This window comes from Castor canadensis, chromosome 15 (assembly GCF_047511655.1).
Source record: "Castor canadensis chromosome 15, mCasCan1.hap1v2, whole genome shotgun sequence".
Lineage (NCBI taxonomy): Eukaryota > Metazoa > Chordata > Mammalia > Rodentia > Castoridae > Castor > Castor canadensis.
Window position 1 is genome coordinate 47,296,656 of NC_133400.1, and position 13,199 is coordinate 47,309,854.

The following is a 13,199-nucleotide window of genomic DNA, read 5'->3' on the forward strand; positions in this document are numbered from 1 at the left end:
GAAATTTCAAAATACCAAAAGTAAAGAGTATGAGAATACACAGAAACAATTAAATAAACTCAGAGAGGACTTCAACACCAAAATGAAACAAAGGACACTATTTGTAAAAAGAGATATATGAATTAAAGATAACAATACAAAATAAAAAAGAGTTGAACTAAAGATATTGAAAACCTCAGAAAAAAGAATCAAATAGAAATCCCAGAAATAGGAAGTCCCTTTTGTTAAACAAAAAACACAGTGGAAGGCCACTCCAGAAGACTACAAATAGAAGACAGACTTTCAGAACTGTAAGGTAAAATAGAAATTAAAGAAGAAACAGAAGAAATCTTAGTCAAACCACTCAAGAGCTATCAAAAGAATATGGAAGAACTCAGCAACTCCAGCAAAAGACCAAACCTGAGAATCGTGGACATTGAAGAAGGAGAAGAGATGCAAGCCAAAGAGCATGCAATATATTCAATAAAATAATAATAGAACATTCCCCAAATCACAAGATAGTTTTGCCCACTCAGGTACAGGAAGCCTCCAGGACACCAAACAGACTTGACCAAAATAGAACTTCTGCATCGCATATTAAACATTAAAACAACAAGCATAGAGAACAGAAAAAGAATAATGAAGGCTGAGAAAGGGAAAAAACAAATAAAGGTAAACACATCAAGATAACAACAGATTTCTCAATGGAAATCTTAAAAGCAAAAAAGGCATGGGGTGAGGTATTCTGGGCACTGAATGAAAATAACCAGCGCTAGGATACTCTACCCAGTAAAACTATCATTAAAAATTGATGGAGCAATAAAAATATTCCATGATGAACAGAAACTAAAACAGTATATGACCAACAAGCCATCACTACAAAAAGTTCTATGAGGAATTCTGCACACAGAAGATGAAAGCAAACAAAACTATAAGAGAATGGGAAGTATCAAATCACATGAGAAGAAAAGACAAGTAATCTGAAAGTAGCACTGATATGGTTGTACACAATCAAGTCCTTAAACAATAAAAACAAATAAGTGGCAGCAATCACACATACCTGTCAATACTAACACTGAATGCCAATGGACTTGACATCCCCATCAAAAGACACCGTTTGGCAAACTGAATTAAAAAGGAAGATCTGATGATTTGTTGTTTACAAGAGACCCATCTTACTGACAGAAATAAACACTGGCTTAGAGTGAAAGGCTGGAAGAAGATTTTCCAAGCCAGTGGCCCCTGAAAACAGGCAAGGGTAGCAATACTTATCTCAGACAAAGTAGACTTCAAAACTTACATTTGTTAAATGAGACAAAGAAGGACAGTTCATACTAATAAAAGAGGCCATACATCAAAGGAAATAACAATTATCAACCTATATGCTCCCAATGTCAGTGCACACATTTCATCAAGCATATACTAAAGGACTTAAAAGCACATATAGACTGAAGCACAGTGGTAGTGGGAGACTTTAATACCCCTCTATGACCAATAGATAGATCTTCCAAACAAAAAAAATCAACAGAGAAATCCTAGAACTAAATGACACCACAGATCAAATGGACCTAAATGATGTCTGCAGAATATTTTACCCAACAACAGCACAATGTACATTCTTCTCAGCATCCCATGGAACTTTCCCCCAAATATATTATATCTTAGGACACAAAGTAAACCTCAGCAAATGTAAGAACAAAGAAATAACCCCCTGCATTCTATCTGATCATAATTCAATAAAACTAGAACTTAACAACCAAAAACAAACAGGAGAATACACAGCTTGGACTAGTATCAACTCAAAGTGGGTTAAGAACCTTAATATCAGCCCTGAAACCTTGCAGTTAGTACAGGAAAGAGCTGTGAATACTCTGAAAGCAATAGGTATATGCAATGACTTCCTCAGTAGAACTTCAGCAGACCATCACCAAGAGAAAGGTTTGACAAATGTGACTACATAAAATTTAAAAGTTTCTGCACAACAAAAGAAATTGGTCTCCAAGTTGAAGAGCACATCCACAGAATGTGAGAAATGATTTGCTACCTATACATCAGACAAAGGACTGATAACCAGAATATACAGGGAGCTCAAAAAACTAAACACCTCCAAAATCAATGAACCAATAAGGAAGTGGGCAACTGAACTAAACAGAACTTTCTCAAAAGAAGAAGTCCAAATGGGAAAAAACACATGAAAAAATGCTCACCATCCCTAGCCATAAAGGTGATTCAAGTTAAAACCACACTAAGATTTCTCCTCACTCCAGTTAGAATAGCTAGCATCAAGAACATCACCAACAATAAGTGTTGGCAAGTGCATGAAACCATCATGCACTGCTGGTGAGAATGTAAGCTAGTACAACCACTTTGGATAACAATATGGAGGCTTCTTAAAATCTAAATGTAGATCTGCCATATGATTCAGCAATAACCCTTCTAGAGATATACCCAAAAGAATGTGACTCAGGTTATTACAAAGGCACCTGCACACCCATGTTTATTGCAGCACTATTCACAATAGCCAAGCTATGGAAAATCAAGATGCCTCACTGCTAACAAATGGATTAAGAAAATGTGGTATTTATACACAATGGAATTTTAATCAGCCACAAAGAGGAATGAAACTTTGTCATTGGCAAATAAATAGATGGTACAGGAGAATATCATCTTAAGTGAAGTTAGCCAGGCTCAGAAGGCCAAAAGTCATATGTTCTCCCTCATATGCAGATAATAGACCTAAATTTAACAAATTCACTAGTATTGTTGAACATTGGTCACAAACTAAGGGGAGAATGCACATAGGAGGAATAGGAAAAGTAAATGAAACCTAAAACTTGAATGTAGTTGATGTGCTTACTGTAGAGGACTGAATAAAGTAATCTTAAACTGGCAGAGCCCACTATGGGAAGGAAACTAGGAAGTAGTGAAAGGTCTGGTAGAGATGAACCAATGTGGGGTGCAATACACATGTACATGGAAACAATGCTAGGAATCTGTGTATAGCTGTCTTTATCTCAAACTAGCAAAAACTGTATGTCTTTCTTAGTATCTCTTATGTTTTCTCTTCAATAAAATCAGATACAAGAGGGAGGAATATGTTCTCCCTGCCAGTGAGGGGGAGAGGGTAGGTGGCCCAAACAATATATACAAATGTGAATAAATGTAAAATGATAAAATAAAAAAAGAATTGTAGTATAAAAAGATTTCTACATTCATTCTTGTATAGAGAATATATCAACCATATTCAAGTTCTTAGTTTCCTTCTCTTACCCTACTCCTCCTGTTTGTGACCAGTGTTTCACAGTATTGCTGCATTTGTATTAGGTCTATATTCCACATATGATGGAGAAGATGTGGCTCTTGGCCTTCTGACCCTGGCAATCTTCACTTAAGATGATGTTCTAGAGCTCCATCCATTTGCCTGTGAATGACAAAATTTCATTCTTTGTGGCTGAGTAAAGTTCCAATGTATATAAACACCACAATTTCTTAATCTGTTCATAAGAAGTGGAGAGTCTTGGCTGCTTCCACAGCTTAGCTATTATGAATAGTGCTTCAATAAACATGGATGTGCAGGTGCCTTTCTTGTAAGCTCACTCACAATCCTTCAGGTTAACACTAGGAGTGCTATTGCTGGATTTTATAGCAGATATATATTTAGTTTTTTAAGGAGCCTCCATACTGTTTTCCATAGTGGATTTGCTACCTTATACTCTTGTTTTAAATTTCTTTTATTCATATGTGCATACAATGTTTGGGTCACTTCTCCCCCCTTCCCCAACCCCCTTCCTTTCTCCCCACCTCTCCCTTTCCCCCCCCACCCCTCACTACCAGGCAGAAACTATTTTGCCCTTATCTCTAATTTTGTTGAAGAGAGAGTATAAACGATAACAGGAAGGACCAAGGGTTTTTGCTACTTGAGATAAGGATAGCTATACAGGGAGTTTACTGGCAATGATTTCCTGTACATGTGTGTTACATTCTAAATTAATTCTTATCAAACTAACCTTTTATCTAGTTCCAGGTCCCCTTCTCCTATTGGCCTCTGTCACTTTAAAATTTCTGCACTAGTTGCTTTGCATTGAGGACATCAATGCTATCTTGGTTTTCTTGGGTTTCTTGCTTATCCTCATACCTCCCTTGTGTGTTCTCACCTCATCATGTGATCAAAGTCCAATCCCCTTGTTGTGTTTGCCCTTGATCTAAAGTCCACATATGAGAGAGAACATATGATTTTTAATCTTCTGGGCCTGGCTAACCTCGCTCAGGATGATGTTCTCCAGTTCCACCCATTTACCTGCAAATGATAAGATTTCATTCTTCTTCATGGTTGAGTAGTATTCCATTATGTATAAATACCACATTTTCTTAATCCATTCGTCAGTGGTGGGGCATCATGGCTGTTTCCATAACTTGGCTATTGTGAATAGTGTTGCAATAAACATGGGTGTGCAGGTGCCTTTGGAGTAACCTGTGTCGCATTCCTTTGGGTATATCCCCAAGAGTGGTATTGCTGGGCCATATGGCAGATCTATGTTTAGATTTTTAAGAAGCTTCCAAATTTTTTTCCACAGTGGTTGCACCAGCTTACATTCCCACCAGCAGTGTATAAGCATTCCTTTTTACCCACATCCTCGCCGACACCTGTTGTTGGTAGTATTCCTAATGATGGCTATTCTAACAGAGGTGAGGTAGAATCTTAATGTCATTTTGATTTGCATTTCCTTTATGGCTAGAGATGGTGAATCTTTTTTCATGTGTTTTTTGGCCTTTTGAATTTCTTCTTTTGAGAAAGTTCTATTTAGTTCAATTGCTCATTTCTTTATTGGTTCATTAATTTTTGGGAGAGTTTAGTTTTTGGAGTTTCCTGTATATTCTGGTTATCAGTCCTTTGTCTGATGTGTAGCTGGCAAATATTTTCTCCCACTCTGTGGGTGGTCTCTTCAGTTTAGAGATCATTTCTTTTGTTGAGCAGAAGCTTTTTAGTTTTATGAAGTCCCATTTATCTATGCTATCTCTTAGTTGCTGAGCTGCTGGGGTTTCATTGAGAAAGTCCTTGCCTATACCTATTAGCTCGAAAGTATTTCCTACTCCTTCCTGTACCAACTTTAGAGTTTGGGGTCTGGTATAGGATGATAAACATTACTACCTTACATTTTTACCAGCAGTCTCTGAGGGGTTCTTTTTCCCCATATCCCTGCCAATATTTATTGTTGATTGTGTTCTTTCTAGTAGCTATTCTAACAGGAGTGAGGTGGAAATTTAATGTGTTTTTGTTTTGCATTTCCTTTATGGCCACGGATGTTGAGCATCTTTTCAGGTGTTTTTAGCCATTTGGACTTCTTGCATTGAAAAAGTTCTGTTCAGTTTAGTTACCCATTTTTTTTATTGGATCATTGAGTTTTGGGAGGAAGTTTAGTACTTGAGTACCCTGTTTATTCTGGTTATCAGTCCCTTGTCTGATGTATAGCTGGCAAAGACTTTCTCCCATTCTGTGTGTAGCCTCTTCAATTTAGAAATAATTTTCCTTATTGTACAGAAGCTTTTTAATAACATATAGTCCCATTTGTCAATCCTTTCTCTTAGTTGCTGAGTTGCTTGAGTTCTACTGAGGAAGTCATTTCCTATGCCTATTGCTTCCAGTTAATTCCCAGCTATTTCCTATACTAGCTTTAAGGTTTCAGGGCTTATACTGAGGTCCCTAATCCATGTCCAATTGATACTTGTACAAGGTGGCCAACATGGATCTAATTTCAGTTTTCATCAGGCACATATCCAGTTTTCCCAGCAACATTTGTTGATGATGTATCTTTTCTCCATCATATGTTTTGGGAGCCTTTGTCAACTATCAGGAGAGCATAGCTGTGTGGATTCTTATCTATGTCTTCTATTCTGTTTCACTGGTTTTCATTTCTGTTTTTGTGCCAGTACAATGCTGTTTTTATTGCTATGACCCTGTCATATAGTTTGAAGTCGGGTATTGTGATACCTCCAGCATTTCTCTTTTTGCTCAGTATTGCTTTGGCTGTTTCCAGCATTTTTTGCTTCCAAATGAACTTTAGAGTTCAATTTTCCATCTCTGTGAGGAATGTCATTAGTATTTTGATGGAAATTGCTTTGAACATCTAGATTGCTGTTGATAGTGTAGCCGTTTTTACTATGTTGTTTCTAGCAATGTATGAGCATGAGAGAGGTTTCCATTTTCTGTAGTATTTTATTTTTTTCTTCAGTGGTTTCTAGTTTTCCTTGTAGAGGTCATTCACATTCTTTGTTAAATTTATTCCTAGGTATTTGATTCTTTTTGAGGCTATTGTAAATGTAATTGTTTTTCCTATATTCTTTCTCAATCTGTTCATTGTTGGGATATAAAAAGGCTAGTGATTTTTGTAAGTTGATTTTGTATCTATTTATGGTGCCTAAGAGATTTTTTATTTGTTTGTTTTTTTTCAAGTCTTTTAGGTATAAGATCATGTCATCTGTAAATAAAGATATTTTATGTTCTTTCTTACTATTAGTATCCTTTTTATTTCTTGTTCCTGTTTTATTGATCTGGTTAGGAATTCCAACACTATTTTGAATATGAGTGGGGAGAGTAGGCACCCTTGTCTTTTTCCTGATGCTAGGGAAAATGTTTTCAGTTTTTCCCCATTAACTATGATGTTGCCTTTAGGTTTCTCATATATAGCTTTTATTATGTTGAGGTACATTCCTTCTATTCTTAGTTTCATTAGAGCTTTTATCATGAAAGGATGTTGAATTTTATTGAAGGTTTTTTTCTGCAGCTATTGAGATGATCAATTGGCTTGGCTTTGCCTCTGTTAATATGTTGTCTTACATTTAATGATTTGCATATGTTGAACCATCCCTGCATCCCTGGAATGAAGCCAACTTTGTCATGGTATATAATATGTTTTGATATAAGATTGAATATTTATTTTGTTGAGGATTTTTGCATCTATGTTCATTAAAGAGATTGGCCACAATAAGTTTGGCAGTGTTCCTACCCTTTCTGTTTTGTGGAAAATTTTAAGGAGTGCTGGTATTAGTTCTTCTTTATAGATCTGGTAGAATTCAGAAATGAATCCATCAGGCCTTGGACTTTTCTTTGTTGGAAGACTCTTTATTAGTGCTTCATTTTCATTGTGTTTTATAGATTTATTTAGGTGATTATCCTCTTGGTTCAATTTTGGATAGTCATATGTATCAAGAATTTTGTCCATTTCTTCTAGATTTTTCAATTTATTTAAATATAGGTTTTCAAAGTAGTCTGTAATGATTGCCTGAATTTTCTTGATGTTTGTTGTTTCTATCCCTGTTCATTTCTGATTTTGTTAATTTGGGTCTTTTTCTTTCAGATTTTAGTCAAATTTGCAAGGGATTTGTCAGTCTTGTTTATTTTTTTCAAAGATCTATCTTTTTGTTTCATTATTCTTTGTAATTTTTTTGTTTCTATTTCATTGATTTCAACCTTTACTTTATTATTTCTCTCCTTCTGTTTATTTTGGGTTTAGCTTGTTCTTATTTTTCTAGGAGTTTGATATGTATCATTTGATCATTTATTTTAGATCTTTCTGTGTTCATGTGTGCACTCATGGTTACAAATTTCATCTTGGGACTATCTTTGCTATATCTGATAGGTTTTGATAGGTTGTATTTTCATTTTCATTAAAGTCCAGGCACCTTTTAATTTCCTCCCTTATTTCTTATATGACCCCCTGATCATTGAGCAATGTGTTGTTCAGCTCCCAATTTTTAGAATATTTTCTGTTTGGTTGAGTTCTAGTTTTATTGAGTTGTGGTCAGACAGTATGCAGGGGATTATTTCAATTTTCTTATATTTATTGAGACTTGCTGTGTTCTAAGGTATGGTCCACATTGGAGAAAGCACCATGGTCTTCTGAGAAGAATGTACATTCCATCATGCTGTTACAAGATGGAATACTCTACAGACATCTGTCAGGTCCATTTAATCTATGGTGTCATTCAATTCTAGTATTTCATCATTGTTTTGTCTAGATGACCTATTTATTGGTGATAGAGGGGTATTAAGGTCTCCCACTATCACTGTGTTATTTTCTATCTGTGATTTTATGTCTATTAGTGAATGTTTAATAAAGTTGAGTGCCCTGACATTGGGTACATATAACTTATAATTCTTATTCCTCCTAATGTGTTGCTCTTTTTATTAATATGAAATGACCTTCTCTATCTCTTCTAATTTAGGCTTGACATTCACTTTATCTGATATAAGTATTGCTACTCCTGCTTGGTTGTTTTTTTTTGGGGGGAGGGACATTAGCTTGGTAAATCTTCCACCTTTTAACCTTAAGACAGTGTTTTTTTGTCAATAAGGTGGATTTCTTGTAAGCAAAAGAAATTGGCTGTTATAACAAAAATGCAACACAGAACTGGGGAAAGAGACATGCAAGCATCTGGGGTGATCTGAAACTGCCATAATATGGACAGACACAGAACCTGTGACTGCTGTCTACTTGTGTTGCCCTGTAGCTGACCTGTTTCCACCTCAGTGAGTCTGCAACCCAGCCAGGTGAGAGTGACACATTATCTGCTTTAGGGGAACCACACATTCTAGCACAGTTGAATTCTTTTTTTAATTCAATTTGCCATAGAGTATCTTGTTCGGAAAGTTGAGTCTTTTTTTATTTAGTGTTAATATTGAGAGGTATGTGGTGATTCCTGCCATCTAGTTGTTTTTATTGTTTAAGGATTTGTGTGTGTGTTGCAGCCAATTCCATGATACTCTGAGAGTGCTTGTCTATTCGTCTCTTAAGGTTTAATATTTCCTATCCATTTGTGGTTATGTTTGTTTTAATCTTCTGCGTGTAGGATTCTTTTCAGGATCTTCTATAGTCATTGCTTTGTAATCATATAAAATATCAGTTCAATGAATGTGTTGGACACTTTCCTCTGGTTTCAAATTCAGGTGATGTTTTTTACTGGGACTTTTACCATGAAACTGTACCTTCTTAAGGTTGATATGCTGGATTGCATGGCAATGGATGACCCCCTCCCTATCAGACAGCTTTGGGAGGATAGGGTCTGAGTGTGGTTGCCCAGGATTTCTTAGTTGGACCCTCTTGTATGGGCAGGTTCTCAGAAGTAGTCCCACAAGGAGTTGGTATATGAGAGGTTGCCAATCCTTACCACCCACAGGGCAAGCCTGTGAGTTAGAATTGAGCTTTTTCTCGTGGAAGACTATTAGTTTCAGCCTGCTCCCAGTTTCTCCAAGGCAGTGGAATGAGTAGTTTTCACCAGAGTGCTGCTGAGTTGCCCCATCCCCACACAGGCTAATTCAGCTCAGCTTTCTGCTCCTCTAGGCAGAGGGGAAATGTTCCCTCATTGTATTTGGCCACCAATTATGTCCAGACAGTGTACAATCAGCTCCCCAGCTGTGCTAGAATGTATGGTTTCCCTAAAGCAGATGATGTGTCACACTCACCTGGCAGTGTTGCAGACTCACTCAGGTGGAAACAGGTCAGCTACAAGACTACACAAGTAGACAGCAGCCAGAGTTTCTGTGTCTGTGCATATTATGGCAGTTCCAGGTCATCCCAGATGCTTGCATATCTCTTTCCCCAGTTCTGTGTTGCATTTTTCTTTTAACAGCCAATACAGAAAGGAAATAAGAGAAAAATAAAAGAAGAAAAAACAAAAAAGGAAAACAATCAGTTTCTCAGTTAGCAAACCAACAGACTGGCAGAGTGGCAGCTGCCTGTCCCAGCATCTGGCTATTATGCACTATAAATAGTAATTTAAGTGTGGGTCATTGAATATTATGTTTCCCATATGGATTGGTGGTATCTTAGCTTGGCAGAAAAAGCAGGACTACCTGATCCTTGCTACCATGAAGATCAGCAGTATTTGTCTGAAATCATTCAGGTCAAAGTCCTAGCATCTGTCATCTATCTGCCATCTTTGTCTTTTTCCACCTATTTGAATATAAAATTTATGTCACAGTGAAATCCTCTCCTATTATAAAGTAAAGATTATTCAAAAATAAAATTTAAAAACTAAGAGTTCTTTATATGCTTGTTTGGAGAATAGTAACATAATTACAGAATATAATTCAACCAGCTTGCTTACTTCCCAGTCAGTTCATATGCAGAGCTATATTTCAATCATTTATGACTTGGTTATATAGTACAACAGAATAATCTTCCAGATTTGAGTTCATCTTCTTGCTTTCACTTATTGTCATGTATCAAATTGGAAGGAGAATACAGGAAGCAAAGTGGAGAACAGACAGTTGTCCAATAAAATTGGTTCTTCTTCACCACAGAGCAAACTCTGATAATAAACAAATAAATGGGAATAACATTTTATCCACTTTTTATGGATGACTAACCTGAATCTCAAGAAGTTTGGATAACTAGGTGTAAATCATATAGGTATAAACTTTAGGATTGGAAGAGTTTATTTAGCCACGCTTATTTGGAAAAACAGATTTTAGGACAAATATTTTGAAAACACTCTGTCCCACATATAATGACCAGATCTTTCTCAACATATGGGTTATTACTAAAGCACACAATTTACTGCACTTCTAGGAATGTGATAATCTATTTACATATATTATTATATTTAACAATATTAACAAACTACCTTCACGGGTTGGTGGAGTGGGTCAAGAGGTAGCATGCCTGCCTAGCCTAGTCCTGAATTCAAAACCTAATATTGAAGAAAAAAAGCTGCCTGGCTTCACTTTCATATTGGTCATATCCTTACATTAGCAATGTTAGCCAAATAGGTAATTCCCTTTAGGCATCTAATACCCTGAGATTTGGAAATTAATTGAATGGAGTTAATAAATGGATAAAATATCTGGCCATTACTATTCTACTAAATGTGTTCCCACTGAGATTACCAGAGCCAGAAGGTTAAATGTACTCAGACTATGGACAGGTACATTTCATTTTAACAAATAGCCAAAGCATTAGTGAGTTCTACACAGTGATCCAAGGGCCACAGCCATGGAGACCTACACAAGAGCTGTTCCTAAGGCAGGTTAGTGCTAAGACCTGCACATATTGCTTACAGGGTAGGGTAGTGCTTCCTAAAGCATTTGTTGTAGTTTGTTTTCTTGCCATAATTTTAGTGAGTATATCATAATTCATAGCATTTTGAAAATGTAAAATTAAAGTAACTGAATCTCACCCAGTAACATCATAAGTTTTCTCATATATTTTCCATATATGTTTCATAAAATTTGCAAAACAAGGCTTTTGCTTCCACCAACAAACAAGATATCAAAAATCATTGTACTTGATATATTGTGTGACATGTGAGCAATTTCATAGTTCTGTAATAGTTTTTTTCTCATTATACACTTTAGAAGAACCTGAAGAAAAACTCTTGTATATATTGTTTGTTTTGTCCTTTCTTAAATGTTGATCCTTAAAAGAAATCCAGAGCATGTATCAATGGTTCACAGGTACAAGGCTACTTCATCCCATATTGATGAACAGATTATAATTTTGTTTCACTTTTACTCTGCAATTAATTTTCCATCTATTCCAACAGACAATGCATAGTATAAAGAGAAACTTCAATAGGAATTGGAGTGCACAAGCAAGTACTTGTTTTAATCTGTTAAAACTAGTCTACAAAAACTATACATTTTCTGTACTTATATGTAATAAGATCATCTTACAAGTTGAAATTATGTAAACAATATTGAAGAAGTCTGCAGGAGAAGTAGGAGTTTGTAATGTCCCAACTCCAACTTAAATGGATGGATTGAAATTCATCATTTAAATCTTCCAGGCCCTTTCTACTACTATTGATGAAGGATGTATTCAGTAACTGACTAAGCACTCCATGTATACTATATTGTTTCCTACAATTCTATAATATATTTGAGTCCCCATTTTAAAACACTAAATGGAGACCTTTTCTGTGTAAGAATGTGTCTTACTTTGCAGAACTTCTAATTGGTGAAACACAAAGTAGACTGAGTTTTGTCTAAGGCACAAGCCCAAGTATTTTATCTCAACCCATCCTGATTAAATGGCAGAACCACTGGTTTTTATGACATTTAAACTACAAAGATTTGTGGATTTCTCTGGTTTAATAAAATCACTCTCATGTTTATTTATGTAGTTTTCATTTACTTGTGAGATTTTAAATATATTGAGCTCCATGTGATGACACACACACTTTTAATTCCAGCATTAAGGAGGTTGAATCAGGAGGATTCTGGGTTCCACACTAGCCTGGGTTACATAGATAAACAAAATAAAACCAGAAGTAAAAATAAAATACAAAGTAAAATTATTCCTCAATTCATTTTTGCAACATAATGCTTGTGATATCAAATCAGAGTCTGGTCCTACATCCACTCAGAAAGACTATGACAAACATCAAGACTTATTTGAATTAATTTGCTAGTTAAATGAAAGTTTATCATATCATTTAGCCTAGGCATTTAAGAGTTCATTGGTTTTTTTTTTTTGTGTGTGTGTGTGGTATCTTTATTCAGTACGTATCTCTTGACATTATCATGATAATACGTGCAGCAAACCCTGAGAAGCCAAAAATAAATATGAGATTCAGGCCTGTAATTCCAGCTACTTTGGAGACAGATGCAGATGGATCTCCAGGTCAAGATCAGCTTAGGCAAAAATTAATAAGAACTTATCTCAAAAAGAAAATAAAAAAGTCTTGGGGTCAGAGCACAAGTGGTAGAGCACTTACCTAACAAGTAAAAGACCCTGGGTCATATCACAATGCTTAAGAAAAATAAAGAATGTGGAATGGCAGTTCACTCTTAGTACCTTGGTTCTGGTTTCTAGCTGTCTCATTTGAGAACTGACTTCTCATCTTGAATTTCAAGGAAAAATAAATTAATTAAAATGTCATTTCCAACATCTCAAATTCTAAAACAAAAACAAGAGTGTGCCTCATTTATTTGTGATGTTAGATGAGGTCACCCATAACAAATTCACAGTCACCAGTGCTCAAGGCAATGTTTGCTACAATTATTGTCAATGATTATTATCATTACAAGTCACTAGAACCTCTGCATCATGGACAGCTGCAGTCAAGTGAGATTTTAGATGTGGCATTCTAAGAACAAATTCAACAAAACTACCATTCTCAGTCCAGAGCAAAATATTGGTTTGCAAGATAGGTAACATGTGCATAGTTGGAAAGATTTTCATTTTTCTAATTCTGTGGAAAACCCATTGAACTAGAGATCC